The 20,313-nt window shown below is 45.7% G+C and overlaps 1 protein-coding gene across 1 annotated transcript in view; it reads right to left on the bottom strand.

Annotated features, from left to right (window-relative positions):
- Positions 1-20,313, bottom strand: part of Rora (RAR related orphan receptor A) — a 735,488-nt gene that overhangs the window by 567,392 nt on the left and 147,783 nt on the right. The window lies entirely within an intron of this gene.

Raw genomic sequence — 20,313 nt, 5'->3', positions numbered from 1 at the left:
GTGGCACTATTGGGAGGTGTGGCCATGCTGGAGTAGGTGTGGCCTTGTTGGAGGAAATGTGTCACTGGGGGCGGGTTTTGAGGTCTCAGATTTGCTCAAGCCACGCCCACTGCTGCATTCTCTTCCTGCTGTCTGCAGATCTGGAAGTAAAACTCTCAGCTCTTTCTCCAACATCATGTCTGCCTGTGTGCCACCATGCTTCCCACCACGATGATAATGGACTAAACCTCTGAAAACTGTAAACCAGCCCCATGAAATGTTTTCCTTTAAAAGAGTTCCCCTGGTCATGGTGTCTCTTCACAGCAATTAAAACCTTAACTAAGACGCTTGCCTGCCTGGTACTGGGTTTACAGATGTTCTCCCTTGTAGGGCTTTTCACATGGATGGGTTCTCAGGATCTAGACTCAGGTCCTCACAGTGCACAGCAGGGCACTTTACCAACGAGCCATGAGAATTCTAACATCGCAAGAAGAGATGGAGGTTTGGAGAGGCTACGTTTCATGTTCTAAGGGAAACTGCAACAGTGACGGCAAAAGCTCCTGAGCAGAAATATCAGAACTCCTATCTGAGATGCTCTGGACCCCAGCTTCCTGCCACTGCCGGTGTCTCAGACGGAAGGAAGTAAACCGGACGAGAAGGGCCGATGCCTGACCCACTCCAAGAAACAAAACCCAGGATTCTTCAGTGGCGAGCAATTAACCAGACTTTGGGTAAACATGTGTTTTTCAGCCATCAGCTCCACCACGATGTGATGAAACTGGCTTTCCTCAAAGCCAAAGACACCAGATGGACCATCTTTCAATCTGGTGTTTTTCCCATCTAAATACAGTCCCAGGAACCAAAACAAATAGAAACACAAAAGCCATTAAAATATATATATATGAGCAATCTCGAGCTTAGAATAAACAGCAAAGAATGGAAGAGTTACCAAAACAAGCCCCAGAGAAGACGATAAAGAAGACAGATGTCCATCCTGTTCCCTTCTGCAAACAGTCACTACTTCCGCTGAGTGTAATACCCAGATGTGATTGTTCAAGGGGCTTCTGACAGTGTTTGGCCCACACAGCCTTTGCATTTGTGGTCCCTCTTGACTCGCGATAGCTTTGAAGGTGTGCACTTTTAGTGATCTATGTTTGACAAGACTTAAAATTAACCTTTGAGTGTGTCTTTCACAGTCAATGTGAAACAACAGAGCAGCGATGATGTGACATTTTGGGTGGGTGAGCTCATCGAAGAAGCCTGCCTTCCGCGCTCTCCCCCAAACACCCAAGGGGATCTCGGCCTGCCAGGTCTCCTTAGAGATGACAGGCAGAAGATGAGAGAGTAGGGGACCTCAGCAAACTCAAGATGGCCTGCACAAAATGAAGGTATTGCAGCACACTTCAAATTCAATCGTGTGCACTTCATTCTGCAGGCAACAAAGAGGAAATGTGAGATAAAAAGCAGGATAAAGGGCATGCGATTTCTGACTATCAAGCCTTCAAATGCACATGCATGGATATTTGACTTCGAGCCCCTGCGCCCCGCTCCCCCCAACACACACACACACACACACACACACACACACACACACACACACACACACGTGATCTTCCTGACAGCATTTCTCACAGGGATTTTCTGTTGTGAAGGCAAGTGCCTTGAACATTTCTTTAGATGCCAGGAAGCATTTTTTTTTTTTTATGCTGAAAAGTACAGGGAATTTAGTGTCTGTAGGTAATTGCGCCATATAATAAGAATGGAAATTAACACAGGATATTCAGCCCACATTCCTTCTTCTCATACCTCCATAGTAAGTGCATGATGGACAGCTTTGATGCACAGGTATCCAAAAATACTGCAATCTCCTAATTGATCTATCTCCCCTCCCCTTAAAATTCATTTATTAGAAAATGGAGGGGTGGCAAAACCACACAAAACATCAGCCTTCTGAGTACTGCACCCAGGTTTACTGAAGAGCAGTAATAAAGTTGGAGAGAGAGTGTGAGCTCCGGGGCTCTGAAACGAGCCTGGTTCTCCAAGAATCCATCCTTCCTGGGTGATAAATATACAATGCCTACAACAGAACACCATGGGTGAAGCAGCTTGATGGAAAGACGTCAGGCCGGAAGGGTTTGAGAAGCGATTCAAACCTGGGCATGAGGGTATGCCTACAGCCTAGAATCCTCGTACTCCAGCACTTGGGAGGTAGACGTGGGAGGATCAGGAGTTCAAAGCTACCCTCAGATAAGCACATGGAGGTCAGAGGACGGCTTGCAGGAGTCAGCTCTCTTCTTCCACTACATGGCACCGAGGCATTGAACTCAGGTCCTCAGGCTTGGCAGCAAGCACCTTTACTCACTGAGCCATTTTACTGGTCCAGGAAGAGGCCATTTTTTTCTTCATGATGAGCTGCCACCATGGCCTGATTATACATAGTTATCATCAAATGTCTTCTTTTAAAGATATCCTAGTGTCTTGACTCCTCTTCACTGGGCAGGAGAACACTGAAGCTCTGAGGAAAATGGGGTCCCCAGAGAAAGTAAGAAGATAAAAACACCTGTGGGTGAACCTCAGGGGGCTGCCTCCATCAGGGTAGCAGAAGAGGAAGGAGGAGGAAGAGGAGAGGAGAAAAGGAGGGAGAGGGGGAGGAGGAAGGGAAGGGGAAGAGGGGAGGAGGGAGTGAAGGGGGAGAAGAGTGCTCTGTTTCCCAGTTATTTCAACAGAGCCTGCACAACCAAGACGCCTGACTATGGAATAAAAACCCCCAAGAAACAGGCCAGCTGGGCCACCTGCAGCACACCCTCCCTACAAGATGTTCCCTGAGCAGCTTCCAGCAAGGTTCAGCCAGCCAAGATTGTATTATTGAATTGTGACCCTCTCATTTTCTTCTCCCTGCCTAGCAAAGAGCCATTCTGACTCAAATTATTTCAAAACCGTTATCTAAGCAATTATATATGGCTCCGGAAGAAATATGGGTTCAAAGGCATCATCTTCTCTTCATACAAGATCTGTTTTGAGGTACGAGGTACACTACCATGCTCTCAATCTACATGAACCTTCCCTCCTACTGGGCAACCCAAGCTCATGGTTTCCTGCTATGTATGTGCTACAGTAAAAGAGACTCCCCTTCAATTTCCTTTACCTACCCTGCCCCCTGAATAGGGATCCTCCTGAACATCAGAATAAGACATATAGTTTCCAGAGGGAAATGAAATTCAAAGCTCCTGTCTGGACAGCCAACAGCTCTAATCAAGACAAAGGATGGTTACTTGGGGTTATAAAATAATTCTTCCAAATGGATCAAAACACTATAGTATTTTATTCTTCAGGACAAGTGCCTCCGAAGTCTTGGTTGCACAGTGGTGTGGAGGCATCTCTGTAGCTTGGTATCGTCGTTCCCTAGTCCACACGGTGGTCCTATGTCTCAGGAAACACTTGGTGAGTGAAACTGTAAGCTGAGCTTCCACAGGGAGTGACAGATTCTCCAGGTGCCCCTGGCACCTGGCATCATGCCACGCAAAAGGGAGCACCTGGTAACATCCCCAGCACCCTGGCATCCAGGCTCCTGGTTCACATGTTCCTCCTGGCTCACCTCTCTTCCCCTCTTCATTTGGTTCCAGCTTAAGTCAGTACACCACAGGAGCTTGCTTCTCCCTGGCCTGGTCCCCGGTGGTTGCCATGACAACACCCCCTCAGAGTAGGCACTGGATACAGGCCTTCTCTAGTATACCTCCAGGCAGAAGGGAGTCTGGGTGACCCTGAGGCCCACAGCAGGGGAGATGGAGAAGATCCCAGGCACCCTTGGAGGCACCTTTCCTGTCAGTTTCTCAGGGACACTCTGGACGCCCCACTGGTTTTTCTGCTTCCTCATGCCAAGGAGCACATGGGAAAAGCAGCTTGGGATGCTTCAGTGGCCAGACTACCACATTCTTTTTACTGATGGAGGCTGGAATCCATCTTCAAAGCCAATGAAAATGTCACGCCTGGATCCAAAAGCAGGCCTCCTGAAGGACTTGAGGAAGGGCTCTGTTCCTTCCCCTGGCATCACAGAGTGGGTGGGCGGGTAGTGGTTACCTGGCGGTGAAACTCATGTCTGCCATGTGCTGGCATGAGGCAGGCATGGTATGGATGGGCAGCAGAATGGGAGCACACAAAAGCTTCTGACTTTTCCCTCTTCCTAAAGTTTAATTCCGAGGCTTGAAGTATTCTTAGACACCAGCCCCAAAGCATTTTATGGTTGACTCTTCCCTAGGTAAATTAAAATGAATTCAGGTTAATACAGCCTCACTCCAATTGCAAGAGATAAGAGGAAATTTAAACTAGTGTGTTGGTTGCTGAGCACAGCTCCGCAAAGGTGTAGGGTGCTACGTATCTTTTTATCAGCACCTGGTATACAGTTACTGAGCTAAAAAGAAACACTATTGATGAAGACAGTAGCTGACTAATGGCCACTGCTATTCGTGTGTGTGTGTGTGTGTGTGTGTGTGTGTGTGTGTGTGTGTGTGTGATGTATGACTGTGGGTACATGGGGGCCACAGCAAGCATGTGGACCTAAGAAGACAATCTTGGGCATCAGCCTTCGCCTTCCATCTTGTTTGAGGTGGTGACATCTGTCATTGTCCACCACACTGCATGCCAGGTTAGCTGGCTGAGGAACATTCAGGAGTCTGCTGTCCCTGCCTCTCATGTTGTCACAGGCATGCTGGGATTGTACATGTACACGACCACATGTGATTTTTATGTAGATTCTAAGGATCTGAATTTCTCCGGTCCTCAGGCTTGTGTGGGGAGTGCTACAGTCACTGAGCCTTCTCTCTGACTCGATTGTCAGTGTTTACCAAGCACTCTTTCTTCGGAGGGTAAGACTTGGCCTTCACAGGGACCAAGGCCTGCGCCCAAACACGGGGCTTCTGCACACTGTGTCCAGCCAAACGGACAAGACTAAGCCATCCCCGAGGAGGCCCCTTAGGGGAGTGCTGACAGATGGGGAATGAAGCCAAGAAGGCAGAGCAAGGGAGAGGAGCAGGAAGAGGAACGGATTGGAAAAAGGCTCGGAGAGTCTGTGTGTCCACTGCTTCTGAAGTCAGCCGCTTTCCAGAGTCCCAGAACCACTTGGCTGCTGTGTGCATATTAATTTATGTATCCAGTGTGGGGGGCAGCCTAGGTACGGTGACTGATGGCCGTGAAGCTCTCTCCTCCCCAGGTGCCCAGAGACACGGCAGGAGCTCCGTATCCATGTGGGAAAGTCACCTCCACCCTGAAGTGGGAGGGCCTCCATGCTCTCACCACTGCCCACCAAGAGCAGATGATGAAGCAGGCGGTGGGGTAAGGCATCCCATTTTACATGAGCATTTCCTCTAATCTGTTATGCTAATTTGAATATGATCAAATTTACAATTTGAAAGTATCACCTGAGATTAAGATCCACAGCACTTAAAAAAAAAAGAAAGAAAAAAGAAATGAAAAAAACGACAACCAATTTTAATAGCTGAGAACACAGTTTGGTTTGTAAGATTTAGAAACATAAAAACGAAGACCTATGTCCCATTTTCGACACCTGTGTAAAAAGCTGGGTGTATGCTTGTAACCCCAGGTCTGGGGAGGCAGAGTCAGGGGATTTCTGGAGCTTGCTGACCAGCCATCCTAGCATAATTGGTGAACTTCAGGCCAATGAGAGGCCCTTTCTTAAAGGAGGGATATTCCTGAGGATGATACTTGAGGCTGTCCTCGAGCCTATGAGTGTGTGCTTGAGAGCACTCGTGCGCATGTGTTAACCCCCCCCTCTCTCTCTCACACACACACACCCCAATTTTAAAATGATGGTGATGTAATATGTAAGGAATAAGGTCCTGAAACATACAGGGGTTCCTTGCTGCCCATCCTGGGAGCTGCAGGACACAGCCATAAGTACTAGGCCGGCAATGCCCACCAATCAAAATATGCATTTTTTCATGTCACCCACAACCATATAACTGTCTCAACTTCAGGGCTGAAGAGGATCTCTTCTCTTCTCTCTGTGGGGCCTCTGGTGGCTTCTAAGAAGGCAGGCCCCAAAGAAAACCTGGACTCTCTTCAATGGGGGCTAACTTACTTTCTATGAAGCAAATCTTGTGCAATTGATGGAGCTGTTTATAGGAACACCTTGATGTGGCCTGTTGAGAACATGCTAGAAGATTAAAAGGTAACCTAAAGCACGGAGCCCCCCTGACCCCGGTGAAAATGTTATCTCACACTAGCTAAATGGAGAGTGGCTCACGGGTATCTGACCTTGTAGCTACACAAAAGGCTTTTGACATCGGCATGATCCACGGTGCAGTGAAGGATGAAATACCATTCTGGAAAGATCTGGAAGGAGACTTGGGTCTCCTGTTCACTAGCTGTATATCCTTAGAAACATCCCTAAAGGTCTCTAGAGTCTCCACTTTTTCATCTTTCAGATGGAGTAATGATGGGGACCATGAGGGACAAATGGATAACTAAATGTACCAAATGTTGAGAAAACTGCCCTGCACACAGTATGTGCTCAACTACGAGTTACCACTGTTATCAGAAGAGACTATAAATACGAACTGAGAGCATTTCAACTTGCTTTTTATTTTTGAGACAAGGTTTCACATAGCTCAGGCTGGTATCTGAGAATGACATGGAACACAGGTGTGTTCACCTCCCACGTGCTAAGATTATGTGTCGTTATAGCAGGAACAGAACCCAAGACTTCATGGATACACTAGGAAAGTACTCTACTAACTAGGCTACATCCCCAATTCTTAGGTTTTCAACTTGATAAACCCAAATCTGGTTTCTTGGGAAATGAATTGGTGCTCTGGCATATAACGTGAGTGAGACTCTACAACCGTAAACTGCTGGGCAGCCAAATTCTGACCCTTGGCTCCTCTCTGCCTACTGTGCTATGTCACTGCCTGCAAGACCTCTCTTTGATGTCAGAAGGAAGCATAAGCGTATTTCCCAGCTGACATCTCGGCTCCATCCAGTCATGACATTCTCGAGTCACCCCCAAGGGCAGCAGAGGTGGTTAAAGTCAACACAGCACAGTTTATAAACCATAGTGAGAGGACAGAGAGATAGGGTGTGTTTACCACATTATATAATTAGCCCTGAGCCTCTGGGGAGGGAGTGCCAATGCATACCCAACACAGTCTCATCTCATTTTGATGGGGAAGATACCAACTCCTATCACTGAGAAGAATTGCTACAATTCCTTTAGTCAGTCTCCACCTGAGATGTGTGTAAGGTGATTTTAGTGTGTACCTCCTCAGGACCAAATATTTCAGCATTTCCTCACTTTTGTAATGCTCTGAAATGCAAAGACATTAACCTTAAAGGAGTCTGGGAGGCCACATTTCAAAGCTGGGCTGTATGGAACTCAGGTTCACTATGAACACACTTGGAGAACTTGTTAAACATGAAGGCCAACCCCTTCTCTATATTGATTCTGTGGGTCTATCTGAAAGACAAGGATGTGCTGCTTTTCACCACATCTCCAAATTTCTCTAGCATCAGTGGTCCACACTACAAAAAATAATCTTTGTTACTCAACACGGAGAGTTGGCAGGTAGCTGAGAGATCCCATGCTATGAATTAAGATACCTCTGCTTCCCCTCATCATCGGGTAGCCAAAGGAGCTACTGCCCAAGATTCCCAATCACTTTCATGGCCTAGAAGTAGAATTCTAGAATGCCTAAGGTATGAGACAGCTAAGCAAGAAGCAACATTCCCCAAGTTTTTCCATCCTAGCCCATCCCATTGAATCCAATGCCATGTCACTGCTTGCCTCGAGGGGCTCAGTGTTCCCCAGCTCCTCCCCTAACAGAATCTAGCATAAATCACTAGTGTTCCCAGTACATCAAACATGACAAAAATGACTATAATTTAGATTTTTTAAAAAAAATGTGCTAGGCCTCAGTCTATTTTACAAAGTATCTGTATAAGGTTATAATTCAAAAGTTGACTCAATTGGCATGTTAGGGAAAATGTGCCCATGCAAAGCTGGCATGACTGTTCTGGGAGTCATCAACCTCTTTCTGATTGGATTGGAAACTTGCTACACATGAGAGAATTCACGCCTGACATTGGAAGCCTGGTGAAAAGCCCATGGTTGGGTAGGGCGTAAGCCCTAGGTCTGAGCTACATGAGACTCTGTCTAAAAAATAGTCAATATGTACATACATGCACAAGTGACGAGTGGGCTTTGTCCTGTCATTGCTGGTAATTTTGGCAGTCATATTTAAGGAAGCATTGTGAGAAGGGGTGGGCCTGCCCTGGTGTCTGTGTCTATGGCTGAAGATTGACCCCCTGCACTTCCAGTTATAATAATTATATTGACATCTGATCTTTGCATGAGTCCACATTTATAAACTCTTTGAAATTTTAACCTGTCACGTGCCACAAGACTATGAAATAGGAGCCCAGCTGTATGTAATAAGCTATATATACCTTGATGGACCAAAGAGACCTTCAAGAGGGAAAGAGCCCTGTGTGTCTAGATTCATTCCCCACCATTAGTAGCATCTTTTCTGGGCCCCTGTCATGATAGTTATAAAATGAGATGTTGCTGATACTGCTGATGTAGAGGGTGACAATGGCCATCCATTAAGGACCATTACAAGTTTTCAGAAGTATGAGGTTCCATGTCATAATCTCACCTCATGTTTTTTGAAGCTACTGCCAGATTTTCAGGTAATAAAATCAAAAACTATGACTATTAGCTGAATGTCCACAGTCAGAAAAAGTTAGAGAAGCAGGCATTTGGACAAATGTTCTTGTCCAACACACTATGGCACCTCCCTCAAAACCTACTGCTGCCCTACTGGGGGACAAGTCCAGGTTCCTTTCATGCCTCTCTATAATCTTATTGATTCCCCATCCACCTGGACTCAGCTTTCTAAGAAGCACAAATACATTTCTTTACCCCAACCTGGCAATCTCTCAACTCTGCTGGGTAATTTAATTACCCATCAGATACTTTTTGGTTTTCAGGCTGTTCATATGTGCTGGTCCATGTGTAGGCTGTATAACAGATGGACAGACAGGTGCTTTTTGTTTTGACTCTAATACCACCCAGTTACACTCAGCAGGGGGTCTTTTTTCTTGACCAAAACAATATCTTTGTCAAAGCCATGTGCAAAATGGCTGAGGTGACCTGTAGGCCCATTTACCAGGTTGTCATCTGTAAGTCTGGCTACCCACCTCCAAATGCAATTTGAATTATTTTGTCCAGAGGCGCACTCGTGTGTGTGTGTGTGTGTGTGTGTGTGTGTGTGTGTGTGTGTGTGTTCCACTCTTAGAAAGATTCCAAAGTTTCACTACCCAAATCATTATATAAAAGTATTACTTTGGACCAGCCGTAACAAAGCCTAAAGGCCTACACTGTTTGTAGAACACCATCTGACCACTGTTCCAGCCAGTGGAGACTGACAGCATTCACTGTTTCTCTGACAGCATTCCCCAACTCTGAAAGGAGGAACCTGATGCATCTTCAACTGTGCTATGATCTTTGATGTCTTCAGCTTAACTTGAGAATCCATTGATAACTTTGAACATTTAAGTCTACACAGTGAGGCAGAGGAAGAGGCTGTGCTGTTAGCCTCTAAATATGGGCCATCCACTCAGTGAACATAGATCAAGCATGGAAGACTGAGATTACTCTGTCCACACTGAGAGTCTCAGCTATGGTGGATGACTGCATTCACCTGAGTAAGCATAACCCTACTGTTGACATTTGACCCAAGGCCTGCAAGTTGCCCAACGAAACAGCAAACATTGCATCAGGCACGTGAACAGTACAAGCCATCCCTCCACATGAAATCAACAGAAGCAAGAACTCTTTAAAATAAGACGATATTAGTCTGATAACGACAAACCAGACTAACAATACAGAGACATTAAATACACTGTACACAATATAGGGTCGGTCTCTATTGTCCCCGCCTTCTAATCCCACACCTTCCTGGCAGCAATACGAATGTGTACATCTCTTTTGCTCCCCCTCAGAGTGACATGCAAGGGTAAAAGCAACCATGCATGGAACAAAGCTAATTGCTAGTATTGTTTATTCAATGGTATGCCTTGATTAATTAAAAGAGAGAGAAGAGAGATTCATAAACCAGTTGTGAAACCAAACATTCACAGGATCCCAGCACTTATCCAAAGGCTCAGTTTGTAGCTGTGTGCCCTTAAAAAACAGACTCGATGATTGCTCAAAGAAGCCACATGGTAAAAAAAAAGTGTCAGCTCTTTCCAAACTGAGACAGCCAAGAAAAGGATTTTGCAAAAGAAAAGTGGGCGGAGGATCTGAGATGCAGGGGAAGTAGAGGCACACGGGACCAGAGCAAAGCAAGAATGTGAGGAAGGGCAACACATCCGGTTAGCAAAGTTACAGTGAGAGCGGGCAGAAACAAATACAGCCTAGGATGCAGGGTCCGGGGAAAGAGGAAGGGGCGAGTGGAAACAGCTGGAATTGTTCAGCTGTGTCAACATTCGGCTGCTTGGCAGATTGACTAGCAAAGTGTCATCTGAAACCAATTACATTCCCAAAACCCCACGGACCCAGTTCATAACATTGATTAATCCACATTGTGAAAAAGTCCCCAAGCAAAACTAGACCAGCTGTCAGCCCTTGGAGCTCAAAAAGAAGAAGAAAAAAGATAAAATAAATAAAAGCAGCATTGCTTCAGGGGGAAAAGGGAAGAAAAGAAGAGGAAAAAAGAAAAAGAAAAATGCCTCCTGAAATGCTGAGACTTTTCGAAGGTGTGCCTTCTGAAATAGAAGATGGCTTTAGGAAGAATCTACCCGAGCCTCGTTTTTCCAGAACTGACTATAATTAGAAAAGCCTGGGTCACGTTAAAATAAACTCAAAGTCCATTCCCAAAGTCAGAACACAGTGGCTCCAAGTCTTGATGCTGCGTCCTTTCATTCCCTCCGGGGAGTGATACCAATGTCTTAATTCTTAGGTGTGTTTTTGCTCTTTATTGTTTTAAATGCATTCATCTCTTCACACTGAAACAATAAAATGTAATTATATTTCGTATATTTTCTTCCTTGTGTATGTTCATGTATGTGCACACCCACGCATGTTCATGTACATGTGGAGGCTAAAGGTCAATACTGGGTGTCCTCCTTAATCACGCTCAACCTTTTTCTGAGAGAGGACCTCTCTTTGACTTGGCTAGGCTGGTTAACCAGCAAGCTCTAGGAATCTGCCTATCTCTTGCCTCCCAGAGCTGGGCTTACAGGTGTGTGCCTCCATGCCTAGCTGTAGGTGCTGGCGATTTCACTCAGGTCCTCAGGCTTACATTGCAAGCACCCTACCCAGGGACCTGATTCCTAAGCCTCACCTATTTCCTCTAAAATCTTTTTATACATTTTGTTCTATTGCAAGGGGGTATTAAATGTTCACCATATCCTGGATTTGCAAGAATATAACTTGTAACCGAGTCAACAAATGTTTACCACACTCATTGGATGTGAAAAAGCACTTGTGCAGGACCCAGAAAGCATCACATACACTATTATGCCTCCATCGGTACCCTATACACTCCCCTGCCCTCCAGAAAAGCCCCTAATCAGAAGATGGCAGGATGTGTGGAAAGGCCCTGGTCCTGCTGCTGAAACAGGAGCAGCCAGGACTCCAACTACTGCGTTTTGTAAAGGAGACCTGATGCCATCTATGGAATCCTCTCTGAGAAGGCTCCATTTCTGTAAATCCTGGCCTCAAGTTCCCACTGTGAGGCTGTAAGGATTGTAGGGCACTTTGGTTGGCGGGATGGCTTCTTCATAGATATAAACCACATAACTTCTTTGTTCGTTCACCCTGAAAACACTTAGCAAATGCAGACTCAGTATCAAGCACTGACCCGTGCCCAAGAATACAGCTAGTGTACATCAAGTTTGCACTTCCTGTTATGATTTTAGAGCATGGAACAGTCAGAACAAGGAGGTTATATTGCTTGCATTTTCCTTATGCATTTCCTTATTATGTATTTGCGTTACTCTAAGAGTCCTTGGGTTTCAAAGGTGACAGTCGTAAGTCTGGAATTGGAACCATCTGTGTCAACAGCCACCTATGTCTACAACCTTCTAATAATTAATTTATTTTCCCAAGGGAGAGTTTGCGACATGTTTTTGTTTGAGTATGCCCAGCTGGCCACAAGTTTACCAGCCTCCTGCATCAGCCACTCCACTGCTTGGGTTACAGGTGTGCAGCACCATGTCTGTCATAGAAAACATTTTGTTCTGAATATGGTAGACAAGCCAACTGATGCTCACAAAAGCTTAGTGAGTTGCCCAGGACCGTGTAACCAGAAAACACTATAGTTTTACTGAAATCCAGAGCTGTCCCACACCTGACTCTGTACTCTTTAAACAACAAAAATGCAGGGGGCTGGAGAGATGGCTCAGTGGTTAAGAACAATTACTGCTCTTATGGAGGATCCAGATTCAGTCCAGCACCCCCACCCCTAAAACACAGAGAGAAATAAATAATAATAAATTTTTTAAATGCTCAGATACATTATGCTCGACACAGGCTTTTCTGAGCCTGCTGGCAAGTCTCAAAGCATGCAAAATATATTTCCTAGTGGGAAATGCATTCAGAGTTAGCAAGAAACTGGATGAAATTGGACTCTAAGAATATAAGTGGTTTATGTATTTGGACTGCATTCTAGGTTCGCTCCCTCTACGGTAAATGCCCCATAACTAATCTAGTGGCCTCCTCTGTTGAAATGTCACCCTGTTACTGCAAATTTTATGAACTGAAGTATGCCTCTGACAAATTGATCTTTTTCCTTCTCTATACTTTTATGTCCACATCTCATGGTACAGACCAATTTGAGCTGTATGAGGTTATTACAGACTCACGTCATCCAAACCTTGCTTATCATTGGTAGCTACAGCCCTGTTTTTGAAAAGAGAAAAAGACAAACCACAGCCCACAATTCACTATGCATGTCAAGAAATGTAGGCCTTTTTTTTTTTTTCAGAGTCCAGGTTCAGAATGGGAAGATCAAAGCTAATAACAAAAAGTTACTTTAGAAGAAAGAAAGACTTCTCCAAATAGTAGCAGCACCTTCCAATTTTTAGTGTATAGTCTGTGCTGAGTGTTGACAGAAAGGGTGGAGGAGGGCAGGAGAGAGAGGCAGTGAAAGGGAGTGGGGATGGGGTTGTGGGAGGAGCCTGGAGTAACCACCAGAAACTGTAACTAGGGGGCAGCGAGATGGCTTGGTGGTTAAAGCCCTTGGCATTCAAGTGTGAGGAGGGCTGGAGTTTGGATTCCCAGAAACCCTTAGAAATCCTGGGTCTGTCTGTGTGGTGGCCTGCCTCTAATTCCTGCCTTGGAAGACCACGATGGGATTCCCAGAAAAAGAAAAAAAAAATGACTATCAAGATTAGCTAGAGTGACTGGGTTTGATGGAGAGCCCTTGTCTCAGTGAATAAGGTGAAGAGTGATGAGGGATGATATTTGAGATCAACCCTGGGCATCCACATGCACACGCACACACGCACGCACGCATGTGCCCACAAACATGCACACACCAACAAAACACAGACACAAAAAACAGCAAAAGAAAACAACTAGACTCTCTAGATGATTCCCTAATTCTTTCTTCTGGTTTTTTCACCCTGGAGGATATTTATAATTATTGTTTTTTAAATGCTCATGATGTCACAGATAAAGAACACCAATTGCTCCCAACAGAACTCTTAACTACAGTATGTGTTAAGAAGAGCAAATTACTGTTTATATACACCGACAGCATTGTAAATGAAGGCAAGACCGTTACAAATTAGACCCGGCTGAAAGCAAGCCAAGGCAATGGCATTTCTCGTTCTTCACCAAAAGACTCATCACCTGGACCCTTTCCCTCTCACTGGTCCCTCCACAGACATAGGCGCTGATACAGACATTTGGTCTGTAAGAATAGTGAGCTTATAGATACTGTTGTGATTCTAGGATGTGATGTTATCACAACAATGTGGGCAAAGTTTACTACATTCCCCTTATCCGAGCTACTCTGAGTCACTAGGGTACAGTGGTTACAAATCTAAGTTTCAAATAGAGACAACATTTGTACCAACAACTGTGCGTGTCCAGGACTTTGATAATCTAACCCAAGAATTCTACATTCAACAGAGAAAAGCAAATCTTAAAAGAACGGAAGTAAAGTTCTGTGTAAGTTGGAGTCTTTCTCTGTACACTTTAACAAAATGACTATGCACTGAATTGCTTTTTATATAGTAAACATTTCTTATTTTGTAAAGTCTAACCTTATTCACAGAAAAAAAAAACACATCTTGTGTGTGGACTGGGAGTTGAGACTCACTCATAGAGGGACATATGACCCTGTGGGGGAACCATGGGAACACAGAAAGAGGTCTACCTCATTGGTTGAGATACTGTTTCAGGATTGGGTCCACACCCAGAACAGGGCACAGTCTATAACATAACTGTTAACCATATATAAATTGTTCAGTGTCTCCAATCCACCAGCATTCTAGGAGACGTGAATTCCAGAAGCTGAGGTCTGAACAGACCCATCATAGTTTGGTAGCAAAGAGGACTTTGTATATAAATACTTTCCTCTCCACTTCTGGGCACCATCAAATGCACACATGCTCAAAAGGGCGTTGGAAAGAACAGGAAATGCATGGGTGTTCTGAAATGAAAACGGCCAAGGCATCCTCTCTTGTTCTGAGGCTACAAACCGCTCAGGCAGTTTCTTGAGATTCACAAACCAAAAGCTCTGGTTCGGTTATGAAGCAAGGAAAGAAGGTGAAGAGCAGCAGCACCCCTGGAGAAAACAGGTATCCTCGCGGTTGCATTTGTATTATAAACCAAAGCATTCAATGAGGTGTGGGATCATGAACAAGATGTATCTTAAAAGCCTGGCTTTCTCTGGAGGGGGTGACATTGAAGGGTGTCTAGTCCCACTTCCCCACAGCACCATCTGCCACTGCTCAGTGGCTCTGATTATCAAATGGCATGAACTGCCTGGGAAGAGCACGGTTGCTTACACTGTGATTCTGTGACCTATTTCAACCCAAGGGGGTTCCAATGATTTGGGCCCAGAGAGAAGGGAAAATGGACTCATGCAGAGCTAAGGAGACACTGGAATGAACTGAGGCGCTTATCCTGGCCCTTGGGGTATCTGACTTGAAGGCAGGTAAACATTCAATACAGGTGTACACACTGGCTTCTCAAGGGAATTCCCTGATCGGTGTGGTGTGTCACTCACTCAATCTTCAGCTTAGGGACAGACAATGGCATCACTGCAATTCTTTAAAGAAAGCAGCAGAAAGACATGCAGCCTTGAGGAGCTCGAGTTTTGGACACTGGGATGAGACAGCATCGCTTTGGAACCACCTTGTACTGAGACCAGGTCTTCTGATGGGCTGTCAGCTTCCACCAGGGCACACTACATTCCTGGATGTTGGTGTTTGTTTTCTTTGAAATAGACTCTTGCTGCGTAGCCCAGGATGGCCGTGAACTTGTATTCTTCCCAACTTCATCTCTCAAGATCACAGGTGTGCAGCACCACACCTGGTCCACCCTTGGCATTTTACACTCAGCAGACTCACCTGTTCGATGGCCTCCAGAGGACTCAGGAGTGAGTCAAAACTCCAGCCACCTTCGGTAAGGCATCCACTCACCCTGAGGTCACCTCCTTTGGATGCTGGCCTTTTCCTGTATGAAGACTGATCTGCATTCAGTCTTGATATCAGTCTTCTCGGGATTTCTTCTGCTCTGTCCTTGCCCTTTCAAATTGCCTTGGCACTGCCAGCACAGACACTGAGCTAACCAGCTGCCCACATCTGCCACCACTAAGCCCCACCCTTGCCCCATTATAGCATGAATCTTAAAGAATCTTATTAATAAAATCAAACCCAGAGCCAGATATTGGGGTGAATGCTGAAAGATCAGAGAAGCAGTACAAGCCACCGCCACCTCACCTTGCCAATTCCTCAGCTGATCCTGTTTCCTCAGACTGGAAGCTTCTGAGTCCTCATCCAAATGGATCTCAGCTGAACTGCTGCTCAAAAGCTTACAAGCTTAACCAGCCTCTAGTTCCTGGTCCTCACGCCTTAAATACCTTTCTGCTTTCTGCCATCAGTTCCTAAGATTAAAGGTGTGAGTCACCATGCCTACCTGTTTTCAATGTGGCCTTGAACTCACAGAGATCCAGGCAGATCTCTGCCTCTGGAATGCTAGGATTAAAGGCGTGTGTGCCACCATTTTCTGGCCTCTATATCTAGTGGCTGTTCTGTTCTTTGACCCCAGATAAGTTTATTAGGGTGCACAATATTTTGGGGAACACAATACCACCACACCCCGCAATGAGGCAACAGCCATGTCTATTGGTGTCAATACTTGGCCGGTAGCCCTCAAGTTCATGCCTGTGTGTAGTCCTCACACTCTGGTCTGTTCATGGAAAGGCTGACTGAGGAACTGACTGACCATCGAGTCTCAGGCTGGAGAAGAAAGGTCTTCTTTAAATTGACCTGTCTCAGCCAAAGTCCTGTTGCTCTTTGTGAGAAGCCCCAGAGAGTGTTTGTATGTATGTCTGTATGTCTGTGTGTGTGTGTATGTGTGTTCTCACATACACTCATGCAAATGCATCAATAAACCAATGAAGTCCTTTGCTTACACTGAGCCCTGATTCTGACTGGTAGACCCCCTTCAGTCATTGCAGAGGCAAAATGAGGTCTTCCTTTGGGGCCAAGTCCCAAAAAGTCCCCATATCTCAATAGAGCAGAACGTCCTAGGACTCGGACGGGGCGGATAAAATTATCTCTGTTTGTGAAGTGGGAAAACTCAGGTCCAGTTGAGTTTAATGAGGTTAATGGGTTTTCCCAGAGTCTCCAAGCTCCTGGAGCAGAGCTACGCATTGACCTGAGTCTTCCTGGCCTAACCTTCTCCCCACATCACAGCTTCTCAGATGTTGAGCAAGAATTAGTGTCCTTCACTTCCTGGGCATGCATACTCAGTGGAGAAGCAAGGAGACATTCAGGTCAAGGTAAGAGCGACACCACTGCATACCTGCCCCATATGGTCTTGATGAATTACATGCCTTCTGGAGCTGCTAAGTCCATATGGGCTTAGACCAGTAATCCTGACATATGAGTGTACACCAGCAACACTTGGATGGTCTGGACCCCACAGCTGCTGAGGGCAAGCCAAAGAATGTATTTATTTGTTTTTTCATTCATTGTATACAGGTGGGTATATTTGCATATTTGCTTGTGTGTGTGTGTGTGTGTGTGTGTGTGTGTGTGTGTGTGTGTGTGTGTTCGAATGCACATACCCGTAGCTCTACTTGTGTGTGAAGACCTGAGGTTAACCCCTGGTATGATTCCTCAGGTGTTAGCTATTTTGCTTTTTGAGACAGGTTCTCTCATTGAAACTGGAGCTCATCAAACAAGTGATATTGCTGGCCAGCGAGCCTCGGGGATCTGTCTCTCACCTACTCTGTCCTGAAGTTAAAAACAAGTATCACCATGTCAGGCACTTCATATGGGCGCTGAGGATTGAACACAGGTCATCAAGCCTGCACTTTATCCATTTTTAATACATTCTCAGTTGCTGCTGCTGCTGCTGCTGGTGGCCATGGTGGTGGTGGTGGTGGTGGTGGTGGTGGTGGTGGTGGTGTAAGCATTTTGAGCACACTGATAAAGCAGTGACACCCAGTGGCTTTTCTCCTCCCAGAGTGTCGTTTCTTACTCCACATGTGGCAGCTGTACTTATGGAGCAAACAGTAAGTAAGGAGGACATCCCTTGATCATCACAACAAAAATATTTAAGCAGCTTCTGTCACCAGCTCTGCTAGAGACCCTGCGGTATCCGGGAGATAAAAGCCCCTGCCCTCTAGGAATAGAGAAACTAAAGATAGACACCATTCATGTGGCCTCGCGCAGAGAGATAAGGCTGCCATTTTCTGATTAGAGTAAATCCCACAGAATAAAACAAAAGGCTTACAGCAGAGACTGTGAGGTTCCTTGGGAGGGCTCTGAAGTTTGCCCATTTTAATTCGCAGTGATAGCATCGCCAGGCTGTGGATCATGGCACAGACATTACAATTGTATTTAAACATAATTCTAAAGTCAGCTTGTGCCCCTCAACCTAATGGTGGATGAGTCCCTCCACGGCCATCTAGTAGCTCTGACAGACAGGCAGGCAGGCGTGGTTGCGGGAGGCAGCCTCCACCACCGTGCAGATTTCAAGGCCCGTGACTCGAAGCATCAAGGATCTGTGAACTGTTTGGCTAAGCAAAGGAATAGTAGGGTAATGATCATCTTTCATTCTACCCCCTCCCTTGCTTGTTCAAAGCAAAAAGCCCATAATTGCTTCTTGAATTACACACAAGTGGGCCGTTGACTGGGACTGTAATTCAGCCCGGGAAAGCAAGGAGAACACTAAAACGGTTGAGGCGGTGTCTGCTTTAAATGGGGGGGGGACACACTGTGGAGGGACCAGTGGGCAAAGGGGGCACCTAGGAGTGGAGAGCAAACTTCTTAAAGTACACCTGGTGGCACTGGCAGCAGCTGGAGCCATCTCTGACTGTAGATGGTGCCAGGTGCCATCCAGAGGCCTCCGCTACAGAAAGGGGGAATGAGATGAAGGGGAGGCTAGAAATCATTGTAGAAGACCACAGACAGATGGCTCAGCCATCAGGAACGCTTGCTGTTCCCAGAGGACCTGAGCTAAGTTCCCAGCACCCAGCTGGGCAGCTCACAACCACCTGTAACTCTAGTCTAAGCGATCTGAGGGCTTCTGCTGTTTTCTACCGGCAACTGCACTCACGTGGTACTCACTCATTCTGACATACACTCATATACATAAATAAAAGCACATTTTTTTAAGGGTACCACAGGATGGATATGCTGACAAGCCCTGTCCCTAATGCAAAAGACCTTAAGGCTTAAGGAAATCCAGGATTCTAGAATCAGTGTTAGACCTTGTACCATCTTGTTCCATCCATGTGAATAAGAAAAAAAAAAGGAGTTTTATTTGTTTGCTTGTTTTGAGATGCTGGGAGAGCAAATCCAGGAGCCTCATGCATGCTAGCCAACACTCTCACTGAGCTGTATCCTCAGCCTCACAGAAAATAAGGCTTAGAGAGGGTAAAGAGTCTGCAAGACTCAGTGACAGTAGTGAAGTCATCTTTGCATCTACAACTGTCAGACTTCAGTATCCAAGATCCTCTCATCTATCTATCTGTCTGTCTGTCTATCTATCTATCTATCTATCTATCTATCTATCTATCTATCTATCTATCTATCTATCTATCTATCTACCTACCTATCTACCTACCTATCTACCTACCTATCTACCTACCTACCTATCTATACATAACGATAGTGATAGAGATATAGATATATTGCCAGCACGCTCACGTTGATGAGCCCAGGAGAGAAGGGGACATTGAGCATCCTGGTCTATCGCTTACCTTGTTCCCCATGGTGAGCTCAATAACGAACAGCAGCAGGTGTTCATTGGTCACTTGTTTAGAAGAGGAATGGATGAGCACAAGTGGATAACATGTGCAAACCTGCATAAATCTGCCATGAGTAAAGATGGGCATGGTTCAAGGTGGCATCAAATTCTGCTGGCCTATCTTAGGCCTGGTGTCATAAAATCTCTGGATGCCAAGCAGGCATGGTTACTGTGTCACGCTGAGGCTTTTCCACCACATCAGCTGCTGGCTGCTTGTCTGCTCAAGATGGGTACAGAGGACATACGGTGGCCTGGCTTGCTCTCTCTGAATAAGATCACTGTTGCTAGATATGGGTGTGAATGTGGCAGCCATTTAGATGTGTATACCAACACTGGGCATAAACAAACATGGAAAGAATTCAGGTCAGTTAACCATTAGTAACAGTATCTTCCTCCTTTCCTGGGAACTGATGCAGACTAGGGTTTCATCCCTACCCCTACATAAAGAGACAGGGACAAGACTGCAGTGTCTAGAATTACAACTGTTTTGTGAACTTTTCCCTCAACTCACAGTTTGGCCCATGCCTCTCCTTCTGGGTCTGCAGATATTCCACACAGGAAGAAAGTAAGCAAGCGGACAATCACAGGGGTGATAAAATCTCCACTCTTCAAAGCCCCCTGTGCTGTCTCAAAGTCCACGCATTTCTGGGAGGCACCATGGAGAGCCCAGCACCTGTCACCTCTGGCACAGTAGGGAATCAAGGTGCTGACCCCCAAGAGATGTTCTCTAAAGGCCCGAAGGCACTGGACCGTTTCATCCTCTCTCCCTGGGAGAGCTTCCCTGAGGGCACACAGATACCTGAAAAGGATAACGTCGTTGCTCC

The sequence above is a fragment of the Peromyscus maniculatus genome, chromosome 7 (assembly GCF_049852395.1).
Source record: "Peromyscus maniculatus bairdii isolate BWxNUB_F1_BW_parent chromosome 7, HU_Pman_BW_mat_3.1, whole genome shotgun sequence".
NCBI lineage: Eukaryota > Metazoa > Chordata > Mammalia > Rodentia > Cricetidae > Peromyscus > Peromyscus maniculatus.
The sequence above is the reverse complement of the archived record's forward strand: the minus strand, read 5'-3'. Positions and strand labels throughout refer to the sequence as shown.